Raw genomic sequence first — 15,678 nt, 5'->3', positions numbered from 1 at the left:
AGATCTTCCATCCACTGGTTCACTCCCTGAATGCCTGTAACAGCCAGGGTTGGACCAGGCCAAAGTCAGGGGCTAGCAGCCAGGAACTGCATCTGGGACTTCTGCACAGGTGACAAGAACACAAGCACGTGGACCATCATCTACTGTTTCCCAGGCACATCAGCATGGAGCTGGATTGGAAACCAGAGTAGCTAGGGCTAGAACCAGGCACTCCAATATGAGATGCAAACCTCTCAAGCAATGGCTTAACCTGCTATGCCACAACACCTGCCACTGTTTTGTATCTTGGAGGGTTTTGTTTGGTTTTAACCTTAGAAACATTTCATTGCTTTAAAGTACTCATCTCCTGTGAATGGAAGGGGAGAGGGAGTGGGAGGGAAGTTATGGGGAGGGGGGAAGCTATTGTAATCCATAAGCTGTACTTTGGAAATTTATGTTCATTAAATAAAATATAAAAAAATAAATAAAGTACTCACCTCCTTCTTCCAATTGATCATTTTCCTTCTTCACATTGAATGTTAGGATTTAAGCAAAAACATGGCTCAAGTCTCAACTCACAAATGGACTAGAAACATGTCGTGGATTTTGTATACTATTTTTAAGGGTATTCCTTTCCCTCGATGGTCTCATTTATTTGTATTTGGTCATCTTGAACATTTTAAATCAATTTCAGGGGCAAGATGAACCAAAAATCAATCACATTGATCCTGTAGCTGATCCAAACCAGACATGCTATTGGTCCAATGATACAGTCAAAATGAGAACAGATAATAAAATAAATGTTCAAGAAGTAGAAAATAAGTAATAGAATGGGCCCTGAGGACTGACTACTATCCCCTACCCCTAATCTGAAGGTTTAAAAGATGTAGCAGCTATGGTCTCCTCCCACACAGCTGATGTCTGAGATCACTCAATTCTAAGTGCATGTCCATGACAAGGTGGGAGTGCAGAATGTTGTGGGATGGAAGGGGACATGCTGAAGGCCTACATCTACAGCCTTGAGTATTAATCTTGCACTTGCCCTTTATGCTGCAGGTTTGTTGGCTCAGAATTAAATGAAACTAAAAGTAACCTCAACCATGGGTCATTTGCTCTGCAGCAGATATGATCAGTGTCCCACTCATCACTCTTTGACACTCACCCTTGGGATACACGAGAAACCATGCCACTAGAGCCCCTGCCCCTCCATCTGAGGGCTTTCTTTCGAACTACACTTGAAGCTGGTCAGGAGTGCTAGATTCATAGCTTTGCAGGAGTCCCTCATGCAGGCTCACACTGGATCCATGTTTCCCAACCAACATGACAATGTAGCACTTTTTAGAGCCCCAAGGACAGGAATCAGCAAAATAAATTGCAGTGGAAACTGGTAACCAAAGTTGAGCCACATTTTGTCTGAAATGGAAAACCCATGCAGTGCCGGTTGCATTGGAAATGGCATAGTCAGAGCTTGCAGCTTATCAGAAAAAGATCCTCCAGGTTGACAACATGTGGTACCCCAATTGCAGAGCTTACTGCTCATACTAAATTGTTACTTAATGTTATGCTCCAAGAGTGTGTGGATTCCAGATTTGTGTTTGACAGACTTCTTCCTTTGTCTCATATTTTTATTGGAAGCAAGATCCAGATATCAATACAGAGATATGGCTGGAGACTGAAGTGTGTTGGGCTACTAAAGCTGATTATGATGATATGGACTCCGATATTTTCCAAACTTACCTATCTGCCAGCCACTTGGACTACAGAGCTATATCCATCAGATCCCACTCTCGGTCAGCTCATATGTCTCAGTTTGTGGAATACAATTTAAATGAATTGGATAAAGAATGTTTCCACTGGAATTGTTGGTTGAGACTTGGTGTTTATGATCCATAATAGTGAAGGAGTATCTTCATTTCTGGAAGGTTTTGATTAAAGGTCACAAAGACTGATGAACCAATGGAATGTTAAGCGATAAAACTAGCCTATATCAGTATTATCTGATATCTAAGAATACAAGAAAAAATACAGAGGAAAAACAATGTATATTTTAAACAAAAAAATGCAGCCTTGTGATGGTGTGCTTTAGCAATCTAGATGTGAGTTTTTCACAACCAGTCTCACTGAATTCATATAATTGGTGCATTTTTCTTCAAGAGGATCTATATATTCATATATCCAGACGTACAGGTATCTATTATTGTTTTTATATGAAGAATATAGGATCTTGGCCGTTTTAAAGACAAACTTGAAATAAAACTTTTCTGGCTGGCGCCGCAGCTCACTAGGCTAATCCTCCGCCTTGCGGCGCTGGCACACCTGGTTCTAGTCCCTGTCGGGGCGCCGGATTCTGTCCCGGTTGTCCCTCTTCCAGGCCCCCCTCTGCTGTGGCCAGGGAGTGCAGCGGAGGATGGCCCAAGTCCTTGGGCCCTGCACCCCTTGGGAGACCAGGAGAAGTACCTGGCTCTTGCCATCGGATCAGCGCGGTGCGCCGGTTGCAGCGCGCCGGCCACGGATGCGGCCATTGGAGGGTGAACCAACAGCAAAGGAAGACCTTTCTCTCTGTCTCTCTCTCTCACTGTCCACTCTGCCTGTCAAAAAAATAAATAAAAAATTTTTAAAAATAAAAAAAATAAAACTTTTCCATCTTGTTGTGGATTAAAAAAAAAAAAAAAAAAAGAGAGTGCTGCACTCTAGGAAAGACCTGCAGTCAAGGATGAAGAGAGATTTGGATGATCAACACACCAGCTTCCTCAACCATCTGATGAACCAAACGATCTTCCAGAGTTCCCCATTGAGACAGAGCCCTGTTGCACACATCTTAGCCTATTCATTAACATATAACTTTGCATAATCAGCTTGCAGAATGACCAATTCACATGCCCAAAATAAAATAGGAGGTTGTTTCTCTCCTGATCCCTTCATCAATAATAGGATCGGTCTTTGTTTTCTTCATTGTGGCAAATCTGTTTTTTAAAATGCTATCTCAAGTTTATGTTTCATATTTTGTCTAAATGGTGGAGATCATTTAAGTGTCAATTTTTATGTAAAATTCCCATTTATCTCCTTTTCCTCATTTTTCTTAAAGGAGAGGTTTTCTTTTAATTAACTCAACAGACTTGACCTTTTTAAAATACTTTTAAGAATAGTCTTAAATTTACAAAACAAAAATCATGAAGTAGTATAAAGAGTTCCCATATTCCCAGCACCTATCTTCTCCTATGAAAGTATCTCACGGTAGTAAAATATTTGTCCCAGTGAATAAACCAAACACAGCCTTCCCTATTTTTTGAATCTAAGCTCCCCTTCCATCCGTCCTACCCTCCCGGTCTCTAATAATCAACATCCTGTGTTCAGATTGTGTTTTTAGCTCCACTTCAATATAACTTTTTTTTTTTTTTCTGACAGGCAGAGTGGACAGTGAGAGAGACAGAGAGAAAGGTCTTCCTTTGCTGTTGGTTCACCCTCCAATGGCCGCCATGGCCGGCACGCTGAGGCCAGCGCACCACGCTGATCCGATGGCAGGAGCGAGGTACTTCTCCTGGTCTCCCATGGGGTGCAGGGCCCAAGCACTTGGGCCATCCTCCACTGCACTCCCGGGCCACAGCAGAGAGCTGGCCTGGAAGAGGGGCAACCGGGACAGAATCCGGCACCCCGACCGGGACTAGAACCCGAGGTGCCGGCACCACAAGGCAGAGGATTAGCCTAGTGAGCCATGGCGCCGGCCCACTTCAATATAACTTTTAAATTTTTTATTTATATAACGTGAAGAAATTTCATGTATTTCATATGTACAGATTTAGGCACATAGTGACACCTCAGTATAATTTAGGGATCCTTTTGACATGTGTGCTTCAAATATATTTCTCATCTTGTTTTTATTTGTAAATGATAATTTTGTTCAGATAAGATTTTATTTCTTAAATTTTAGTTTGGTTTTTTACTTTGACTATATATAGCCTAACCTATAAACCTTTTCTTTTTATGATATCTGTCCCTGGTATCTGTTGTAGAAATGCCATTTTCACCCCAGCATTACAAAAATACAACTTTAGAATATTATTCTGGTTATTTTTATACTGAAAATATTTACTCAATAAAATTTAGGTAAAATATTTGAACCAGAAATTTATTTTATTTTTAACCATTTAAAATTTCAATATTTTAATAATAATTAGTTTCAGTGCCCATACTGAAAGAATTATTTTCCCACTGGCTTGAAATATTACATTTGTTATATAATAACTTTTATAAATTATTTGATCTGTTTTCAGACTAACACTCCCAACCCAACGTTCAACTCACCTTCCTAACATCATCTACTACATTCAAATATCTGAGTTGACTTTTAGAAAACACTAGGTCATCTGAAGAATTTTCACTTACTCATTACATGCTTTTCTTAATACAATAAATCCAGTATTATGTCATCTTAATTTTGATGAGGCACATATAAAGTATTACCCTCAAGTTCAAGTAAAACATATCACATTGTTGCTGATCAAATACTATGGAGTTAGTTCTTCCAAATCTTTTCTTGTTTGCTTTACAACTCTTCCTTGTATCTGCCTTTTTATCTGATTTTTCTTATAGTTTTTCCTTCCCTTGCTTTTTCTACTCTAAACCCACCCATCACTTCCCACATACATCTGCATTCTCTTGACAGCTCCATTCTTATACAAGTTCACCTCTGTCACTCTTCGGTAATCCCAGCAAGCAGCTCTTGTTTAAAGTAAATACTGAAAGGGGCATTTAGGGAAGATGTAGAATTCAGTTCATATATACCAGGACAGAAAGAAGCTTAGGAAATACTTGTTTCTATTCTCTCACTTTACAAATGAGGACTCTGAGTACTTGCTGTAATAAAATCTTGCTCACTCTTATGGAATGGGTGCTAGAAGCCAGGTCTCCTTGCTTTCAGATAAAGAATCAGGTCCACTCCCCTCTGTATCTCTATGGAGAGGTAAGATAATTGGAGTTGGCATCACTGAAATGAGCTTTGCCCAAGCTCTCCATAAGCAAGAACATCATAGTGTCTCTTTATGTTGGGCCTTGAAAGCCAATAAGAATATGAAGCCAACACATTACTATGTTTAAGGAATTATGATTCTTCCATTAGATTCCCTTAACTCTGTCCACTTAGGACTCTCCCTTAACCTCGGGAACAAACAAAAGGGCAAGAGACAGGTAACTGTAGAATATCGTTCTATAACATTAGCAAACATTTACAAACATGCTATGTATCAGTCACACTGCATACATTATCTCATTTAATTATCTCCACAACCCTGTGAAGTTGGGAATTATTGCTTCAAATTAAAAGAAGGAAGTGATAGCTCAGAGAAGTATAGAAAATTGCCCACTGCGGGTAGGGTTAGAAGTATTGTTGTGCTCCTAAATCTGTATATTTGAAACACATGAAGTTTGTTCACTTATATAAATAAAAAAATAAAACTGCCCACAATCCCATGAGGAGACAGTGGCAGAGCTGCCCTTTGCTGCCAGCAAGCAGACTTGTGAATACCTCTAAAGTGTCTCAAAGATGGAGCAGGATGGTTAAGTCTCCAAGTTCACGTCTGCCTGCATGAAGCCAAATCTGAACCTTACTACTTTTATCCAAACAAATATCAGCTTATTTCTCAACCATTCTAAATCCCAGTTTCTCCATCTGTAAAAGGGAATAATAATAACCCTCCTTTATGGAATATCATGAGAATTAAATGAAACTAAGCAAAATACTTACTGTTAAGCAATTGAAAAATAATGGTCATGTAGTGCAGAATGTTTTGGAACACTTGGATGCTAACAATCCAAGACCAACAAGAACCCCTCAACAGCACATCTACCCACTCCTGGTTTTCAAACCTATTCAATAGCACCAGATGGAATTGAAAAGGATCTACCACAGAAACCACACTCCCTTGTGGATTGCTGCAAGAATGAAGAGTGTCAGGCATTTAGTGTAGCTGTGATAACCACAGGAAATATTGTTGGTTTTGATGGCAGATTTGGCATCTTGAAGAAGCGCTCAGATAAACCCCAAGCATAGAGAAGAATTGTCATGCCCTAAGCAAAAATCATTTCCTTGACTTAGTGTCTTTGCAGAGGAAATTTTTAAAAGTGAGAAACCAAATCTCCTGGAAGAGGACTCTGAGTCCTTGTAGCACTATGAAGAGCTCAGAAGGAGTCTTTAGGCCAATCACTACAATTTTCTGATCTGTCTGTTGCTGATTGCCCTAGTAGTTTGAATTTGCATCATTAAGCTCCCCAAGATACATTGTCATCTTAGAATGCAGAGAGAAGAAATCATACATGTGCATTCTAACAATACAATCATGGAAGCAATTTATTTTGAACATTACTTTGGAGTGAGGCCTTTATGCAACCACAGATTTAATAAATACATGGATATGAGACTGCATTTTTCACTTAGGTTCATCAAACACAGAGAGATTTCCCATTATGGAGACAGAGGGTTTGGATTCAGGCTGGAGTTTTCCTTGCAGAGATTAAAAAGACAGATGGCAAGGCGCAGTGCTTTGGGAAAAGGCCTTTATAATCAAGGAATTAGAATTTATTCCTCAATCTGCCACTTAGATTCAGCTTCTATGCATAGGGTCAACTCATATGCTACCAAAAGATTCCATTATTTCAATTTCCTGTCAACCATCAAGCCAACATAACCAATTCTGTGCATCTCAGGGCAGATATACTTCAGGAAATTAAAATACCTACTTCAATAGTATCTAATTTCACTACATAGACGTGCACATATGATATATATATACAGTCAATAAGTGGCACTTCCAGCATAATGATGATAGGTCCTATTGATTTAGTACTTGAGTTTTACATACATTGCTACAATGGTATCATCCAGATGTTGGCTGGCCATTTGTTCTGCTGTGTTAGCCTGAAGGCAATCTGAACAGAAAACCAGCTTTTATACCATTCTCCACAAAACATCCAGTCACATCAAGATTTCTATGGTTCTATTTTTGTACCTTTTTGAGAATCACAAGAACCAGGCAAGAATCACAACCCAAAACATAACCAGTTATAAAATCAGAAAAGTTGACACATTCACTTCCCTGGATTGCCAGAATGTTCTGAGAATTCATTGGTATGGTTAACAGAAGTAATAGGAGATTCCCTGAACATGGATCTTCTCATTTGAAGATCATCATTTGCACTTTTAAAAATACATGCATTCATTAAAAAAAAAAATAGGCCCTAAGGAGAATTCTCATTTGGAATTGAGTGTCATTTTTCAGCTTAATAATCAGCTCATTGAATGCCCACCATATTCCCAGTATCTGTGAGACAAGGGAAAGGAGTGAACCTTGGGCGCTAGTAGGTCAAAATCAGGTTGGGAAGGATATCAAAAATATACCCAAAATATCCAGGGGTTAAACAACAAATAATTTGGGACCCCTGGATGTGTTCAAAATTTGCTTACCAGAACAACAAAAAGTGTAAGTGGTGGAATGCACACTGCAGAAAGCAGTATGTACAGGTCTGACAGGTAGATGCAGTTAGGATTGAGGAAAGAAAGGGAAGAGGAGAGGGCAAGTCCACCTGAACAGGCATCGGGTCAAGTCAATGTGCTATTCCTCTAGAGGCCAGAAGAGTAGAAAACTTGGGAACCTTGGTACAGTCAAGGAAAAAAATAAACCAATAGGTTCATTATTAACTCTTTCCAGCTCTACCAGAACTCTATAGTCAGGATTCTGAATTCCATTTAAATTGGCTTATAGGTATCAGATATGTAATCAAAGGGTTTCTGGTCCATATTCTCTCATAAAGATCCTTCGGTGCTCATTCATACTCTTTGGTAAGTGGTACAGAAGTGTCAAGGACTGTTGAGGAATTTTTCTCTAGATTTAGCTAATGTATCAAGCCTTCCCATGTGACTGTTATCAGAAGAGCTATAGGTTACAAGAACGACCATATCACATGATCACAAAAATCAGTCTGTTGAAAAATATAACTTAGACATTTAATTTCTACCAAACTTCTATAACACTAAATAGCACCTTAAAATGCTGATAGATGTATTTTTCATGCTGTATTAAAAAGTACAAAGAATTGTGGCTTCTTACAACAAGGTCAATTCTCAATTATATTCTCTAAAAAGTAAAAAGGTGTTTAAGGCAATTGTTATGGGTTGAATCATACCCCCACAAAAACATATGTTGAAGCTTTAACCCACAGTACCTCAAAATAAGAACTGAATTGGAAATAGGATCTGCAAAATCAAGTTAATACAATGTCATTAAGGTAAGCCCTAATCCAAAGTGATATATATCCTATAAAAAGGAAAAATTGGTGGACAGAAACTAACACAGGGAAAAACAATGGGAAGACACACAAGAAGATGCTTGGAGCAACACATCTGCACACCCAGGAATGCCTGCTAGGAAAGAGGCCTCCTTTCCTAGTGCCTTTGGAAGGAACAGACATGGCCCAGTCAACATCTTACCTTGAACTTCTGCCCTCCAGAACTGTGAGACAATAAATTTTAGTTGTTCAAAGTCACCGAGCATGGGGTGCTTTGTTACAGCAGCCCTTAGGAAGCAACACACTTGACTGAAACCATTTAAGAGACAGTAAAGTGAAGTGAGTACATTCTAGCACTCTGAGTCTTTCTTCTAGAAAACATCCCAGTGATACTGTTTCTTATACCACTGGGTAAATCCTAATCTCATTATGACTATAAGGAAAATGTCCTTATTTTTACTTAATAAAAACCAGCAGTCTGCTGTAATTCATGATGCTCTGAACATATTTACTATCAGGATGATTTCTAAATAAAATGATCTCGTGGTGCCAGCATTGCGACACAGCAGTTAAGACACCGATTGTGACTCTGTCATCCCCTGTTGGAGTGCCAGTTCAAGTCTGGGCTACTCTGCTTCCTACTGATATTCCTGTAAAGACAGTAGAAGATGTCCCAAGTACTTGGGACACTACCACCAATATGGGAGACATGAATGGAGTTCCTGGCTCCTGATTTAGCCTGGCTCAGACCTGTTTGTGGCCATCTGGGGAGTGAACCAGAAGATGGAGGATATCTCTTTTTTTCCCAGAAACCTTTTATTTAAGGTATACAAACTTCATGTATTCCATGAACACAACTTCAGGAACATAGTGATTCTTCCCACACCACCTGCCCTCATACCCGCATTCCCATCCTTCTACCACATCCATCTCCTATTCCCATTCTTATTTTTTACTAAGAACTATTTTCAATTAACTTTATGCACATAAGATTAACTCTATACTGGACCAGCGCTGTGGTGAAGTAGGTTAATCTTCTGCCTGCAGCACCGGTATCCCATATGGGCACCAGCTCTAGTCCCTGCTGCTTCTCTTCTGATACAGCTCTCTGCTATGGACTGAGAAAGTAATAGAAGATGGCCCAACCTGCACCTGCGTGGGAGACCCAAAAGAAGCTCCTGGCTCCTGGCTTCAGATCAGCAGAGCTCTGGCCATTATGGCCATTTGGGGAGTGAACTAATGGATGGAAGACCTTTCTTTTGTCTCTCCCTCTAACTATCTGTAACTCTACCTCTCAAATAAATAAATAAAATCTTTAAAAAAAAAAAAGATGAACTCTATACTAAGTAAAGAGATTAACAAATAGTATGAGAAAAGAAACTGTTCCTTGGGGCCGGTTCAAGGACTGGCTGCTCCACTTCCAATCCAGCTCTCTGCTATGGCCTGGAATAGCAGTAGAAGATGGCCCAAGTTCTTGGACCAGTGGAAGAAGCTACTGGCTCCTGGCTTCAGATTGGCACAGCTCCGGCCGTTGCGGCCATCTGGGGAGTGAACCAGTGGATGGAAGATCTCTCTCTGTCTCTAACTCTTTCAAATACACAAAATAACTCTTAAAAAAAAAAAAAAAAAAAAAAAAAAAAGGCCGGCACCATGGCTCACTTGGCTAATAATCTGCCTGCAGCACCGGCACCCCGTGTTCTAGTTCAGGTTGCTCCTCTTCCAGTCCAGCTCTCTGATGTGGACTGGGAGGGCAGTGGAGGATGGCCCAAGTGCTTGGGTCCCTGCACCCACATGGGAGACCGGGAGGAAGCACCTGGCTCCTGGCTTCGGATCGGCACAGCGCCAGCCATAGTGGCCATTAGGGGAGTAAACCAACAGAAGGAAGACCTTCCTCTCTCCCTCTCTATTTCTGCCTATCAAAAAAGAAAGAAAGAAAGAAAGAAAGAAAGAAAGAAAGAAAGAAAGAAAGAAAGAAAGAAAGAAAGAAAGAAAGAAAGAAAGAAAGAAAGAAAGAAAGAAAGAAAGAAAGAAAGAAAGAAAGAAAGAAGAAAGAGAAAAGAAAGAGAAAAGAAAGAGAAAAGAAAGAGAAAAGAAAGAGAAGAGAAAAGGAAAGGAAAGGAAAGGAAAGGAAAGGAAAGGAAAGGAAAGGAAAGGAAAGGAAAGGAGAGGAAAGGAGAGGAAAGGAGAGGAAAGGAGAGGAAAGGAGAGGAAAGGAGAGGAAAGGAGAGGAAAGGAGAGGAAAGGAAAGGAAAGGAAAGGAACTATTCCCCAACAGTTGAGAAAAAGCACTGTTCAAAGAAATCGCATATCAAAGTCTCAGTTTCACTTATATAGATTACCTTTTAGGTGCTCTTTTAGTTACTATAAATCAGGGAAAACATATGGTATTTGTTCTTTTGGGATTCACTTATTTCACTAAATATAATGTTTTCCAGTTTCATCCATTTTCTTTCAAATGACAGGATTTCACTTTTTTTTACTGCTGTGTCTGTTCCATGGTGTACATATTCCATAATTTCTTTATCCAGTCCACAGCTAATGGACATTTGTGTTTATTCTGTGTCTCAGCATTGTGAATTGAGCTGCAATAAGCATGGGGGTGCAGATAACTCTTTCATATGCTGATTCCATTTCCCTTGGGTGAATTCCCATGAGTGAGATGGCTGGGTCATATGGTAGGTCTATATTCAGATTTCTGAGGTATCTCCATGTCTTTAACAGTGGCTGTACCAGTTTACATTTCTACCAACAGTGGATTAAGGAATCTTTTCCCCATATCCTTGCCAGCATTTGTTGTTTGTTTATTTCTGTATGAAGGCCATTCTAACAGGGGTGAGGTGAAACCTCATTGTGGTTTTGGTTTGCATTTCCCTGATGGCTAGTGATCCTGAACATTTTTTCAAGTGTCTGTTGACCATTGGAGTTTCCTTTCTTGAAAAATGCCTGTTCAAGTCCTTTAACCATTTCTTAACTGGATTATTTGTTCTGTTGTTGAGTTTCTTGAGCTCTTTATAGATTCTGGATGTTAACCCTTTATCAGTTGTGTAGTTTGCAAATATTTTCTCCCATGATGTAAGTTGCCTCTTCACATTGCTGACTGTTTTCCTTTGTGGTACAGAAGCTCTCAGCTTGATGTAATCCCATTTGCTAATTTTGGCTATGATTATCTATGCTTCTGGGGTCTTTCCCAAGAATTCTTTGTGTATTCCAGTTGTCTTGTAGGATTTCCCCCAATGGTTTCTAATAATTTGATAATATCAGGCCATAGGTTTAGGTCTTTGATTAATTTTGAGTGAGTTTTTGTGGAAGGTGGAAGGTAGGGGTTCTTGACTGATACTTCTGCATGTAGAGATCTAGTTTTCCCAGCACCATTTGTTAAAGGGACTGTCCTTGCTCCAGGGATTGATTTTAGCTCCTTTGTCAAAGATGAGTTGGTTGTAGATGTGTAGGTTGATTTCTGGAATTTCTATTCTGTTCCATTGGTCTATACAACTGTTTTTATACCAGTACCAGGCTCTTTTGATTGTAACTGTCCAGTAGTATGTCTTGAAATATGGTATTATGATGCCTCTGGGTTTGTTTTTAAAGATTGTTTTAACTATTTGGGGTCTCCTGGGTTTCTATATGAGTTTCAGCATAGTTTTGCTATATTTGACAAGAGTCCTTGGTACTATGAGAAGTATCACACTGAATCTATAAAATTGCTTTTGGAAGTATGCACATTTTGATGATACTGATTCTTCAAACCCATGAACATGAAAGATTTTTCCATTTTTTTTAACTTTTATTTAATGCATATAAATTTCCAAAGTACAGCTTATGGATTACAATAGCTTCCCCCCCATAACTTCCCTCCCACCCGCAACCCTCCCCTTTCCCACTCCCTCTCCCCTTCCATTCACATCAAGATTCATTTTCAATTCTCTTTATATACAGAAGATCAGTTTAGCATACATTAAGTAAAGATTTCAACAGTTTGCTCCCACACAGAAACATAAAGTGAAAAATACTGTTTGAGTACTAGTTATAGCATTTAAATCACAATGCACAGCACACTAAGGAGAGAGATCCTACATGAGGAGTAAGTGCACAGTGACTCCTGTTGTTGACTTAACAAATTGACACTCTTGTTTATGGCATCAGTAATCATCCTAGGCTCTTGTCATGAGTTGCCAAGGCTATGGAAGCCCCCTGAGTTCACTGACTCTGATCATATTTAGACAAGGCCATGGTCAAAGTGGAAGTTCTCTCCTCCCTTCAGAGAAAGGTACCTCTTTCTTTGATGACCCGTTCTTTCCACTGGGATCTCACTCGCGGAGATCTTTCATTTAGGTTTTTTTTTTTTTTTTCCCCCAGAGTGTCTTGGCTTTCCATGCCTGAAATACTCTCATGGGCTTTTCAGCTGGATCCACATGCCTTAAGGGCTGATTCTAAGGCCAGAGTGCTGTTTAGGACATCTGCCATTCTATGGGTGTGCTGTGTATCTCGCTTCCCATGTTGGATCGTTCTCTCCCTTTTTGATTCTATCAGCTAGTATTTGCAGACACTATTCTTGTTTATATGATCCCTTTGGTTCTTAGTCCTATCATTATGATCAATTGTGAACAGAAATTGATCACTGGGACTAGTGAGATGGCATTGGTATATGCCATTTTGATGGGATTGAATTGGAATCCCCTGGTATGTTTCTAACTCTACCGTTTGAGGTAAGTCAGCTTGAACATGTCCCGAATTGCACATCTCTTCCCTCTCTTATTCCCACTCTTATATTTAACAGCAATCACTTTTCAGTTAAGTTTCAGCACTTAAGAATAATTGTGTATTGATTACAGTATTCAACCAAAAGTATTAAGTAGAACAAACAAAAAAAATACTAAGGGGGAAAACATATTAAGTTGCTCATCAACAGTCAGGGTGAGGGCTGATCAAGTCACCATTTCTCATAGTGTTCATTTCACTTTAACAGGTTTCCTTTTTGGTGCTCAGTTGTCAAAGAAACAGAAGACACAAAAAATGGAAAAATCTGGCAACTAACTGAGATTTTTCCATTTCTTGCGTCTTCTGTTTCTTTCATTAATGTTTTATAATTCTCATCATAGAGATCTTTAATGTTCTTAGTTAAATTTATTCTAAGATAATTTTTTGCAGCTATTATGAATGGGATTGATCTTAAAAGTTCTTTCTCATCCATGGCATTATCTGTGAATACCAAGAATATTGATTTTTGTGTGTTGATTTTATATCCTGCCACTTTACCAAACTCTTTAATGAGTTACAATTCCCTCTTAGTGCAGTCTTTTGGATCCTGTATATATAGAATCCTGTCATCTGCAAATAGGGATAGTTTGACTTCCTCCTTCACAATCCGTATGTCTTTGATTACTTTTTCCTGCCTAATGCTCTGGCTAAAACTTCCAAGACTATATTGAATAGTAATGGTGATAGTGGACATGTCTGGTTCTGGATCTCAGTGGGAAGCCTCCAACTTTTCCCCCATTCAATAGGATGCTGGCCATGGGTTTGTCATGAATTGCCTTTATTGTGCTGAGGAATGTTCCTTCTTTACCCAATTTGCTTAAAGTTTTCATTATGAAATGATGTTGTAGTTTATCAAATGCTTTGTACTCATCTTTCAAGATAATCATATTGGTTTTGTTCTTCAGTTTGTTAATGTGATGTATCACATTGATTTGTGAATGTTGAACAATACCTACAAGCCAGGCATAAATCCCACTTGGTGCAGGTGAATGATCTTTCTTATGTGTTGTGTTGTTTGATTTGATAGTATTTTGCTGAGAATTTTTGTGTCTATGTTCATCAGGGAAATTGGCCTATAGTTCTCCTTCTCTGTTGTATCTTTTTCAGGTTTAGGAACTAAGATGATGCTGGCTTCATAGAAGCAGTCTGGGTGGATTCCCTTTCAATTGTTTTGAATAACTTGAGAAGAATTGGAGCCAGTTCTTTAAATGTCTGGTAGAAGTTAGCAGTGAAGCAATGTGGTCCTGGGCTTTACTTTGTTGGGATTGTCTTTATTACTAATTCAATTTCTGTCATTCTTATTGGTCTGTTTAGATTTTCCATGTCTTCAAGATCTGTTTAGATTTTCCATGTCTTCAAGATCCATTTAGATAGGTTGTATGTGTCCAAGAATCATCCATTTCTTCTAGGTTTCCTGATTTATTGGCATACAGCTCTTTGTAGTAATTTCTGATGATCCTTTTTATTTCTGTGGTATCTGTTGTTACATTTCCTTTTTCAACTCTAATTTTATTGATTTGGATCTTTTTTGGTTAGATGGGCCAATGGTTTGTCAATTTTGTTACTTTTTTCAAAAAACAGCTTTTCATTTTGCTGATCTTTTATATTTTTTGTTTCAATTTTATTTCTTCTCTAATTTTAATTATTTATTTTCTCCTACTTGGGTTTGGTTTGCTGTTGTTTCTAGGTCATTGAGATGCATTGATAGTGATTTTATTTGGTGCCTTTTGAATATCTTGATGCAGGCACCAATTTCTATAAACTGTCCTCTTAACACCATTTTTGCTGTATCCCATAAGTTTTGATATGTTATATTGTCATCTTCATTCATTTCTAGAAATTTTTTATTTATATTTTGATTTCTTTAATGACCCACTCTTCATTCAGGGCCATGTTGTTCAGTTTCCATGTATCTGTATATGTTCTAGAAATTCTCAAGTTGTTGATTTCCAGTTTCATTCCACTGTGGTCAGAGAAGATGCATGGTATGATTGATTTTTTTGAATTTCCTGAGACTTTATGGCCTAGCATGTGATCTATCCTAGAGAAAGTTCCATGCACTGGTGAGAAGACTGCATATTCTGCAACTGTAGAATGAAAAGTTCTGTAGATATAGGTTAGGTCCATTGGGTCTATAGTGTCAATTAACTCTGTTGTTTCCTTGCTAATTTTTGGTCTGGTAGATCTGTCCATTGCTGAAATTGAGATATTAAAATCTCACATGACTATTGTCTTGGAGGTCTATGTCTCCGTTTAGATCCATTAACATATCTTTTAAATAGTCATGTGCCCTGTAATTAGGTACATATATATTTATTATAGTCACATCTTACTGTTCAACTGATCCCTTAATCTTTATATAATGCCTTTGTCTCTTTTAACAATTTGTGTTGAAGAATATTTTGTCTGATATTAGGATGGCCACACCAGCTCTTTTGTGGTTTCTGTTAGCATGGAATATCTTTTTCCATCTTTTCACTTTCAGCCTGCATGCGTCTTTGTTGGTAAGGTGTGTTTCTTGTAGGTAGTCAATAGATAATCCATTCAGCCAGTCTGTGTCTAACTGGAGAGTTAAGCCTATTTACATTCAATGTGATTATTGATAAGTAACGACTTTGCCCTGCCATTTTTCCAAAAATATTCCTATTGTTTATTTTAGATTTC

At 38.6% G+C, this 15,678-nt stretch overlaps 1 pseudogene; it reads left to right on the top strand.

The window, feature by feature from the left end:
• The window catches only part of LOC127492374 (proteasome subunit alpha type-1 pseudogene), a 32,976-nt pseudogene extending 31,022 nt beyond the window's left edge, over positions 1-1,954 (top strand).
• Positions 1,955-15,678: the final 13,724 nt, after the last annotated feature.

This window comes from Oryctolagus cuniculus, chromosome 10, assembly GCF_051225735.1.
Source record: "Oryctolagus cuniculus isolate XC-2025 breed Fujian yellow rabbit chromosome 10, ASM5122573v1, whole genome shotgun sequence".
Taxonomy (NCBI): domain Eukaryota; kingdom Metazoa; phylum Chordata; class Mammalia; order Lagomorpha; family Leporidae; genus Oryctolagus; species Oryctolagus cuniculus.
Note: the sequence above shows the minus strand (reverse complement) of the source record. Positions and strands in the feature narration are given on the sequence as shown.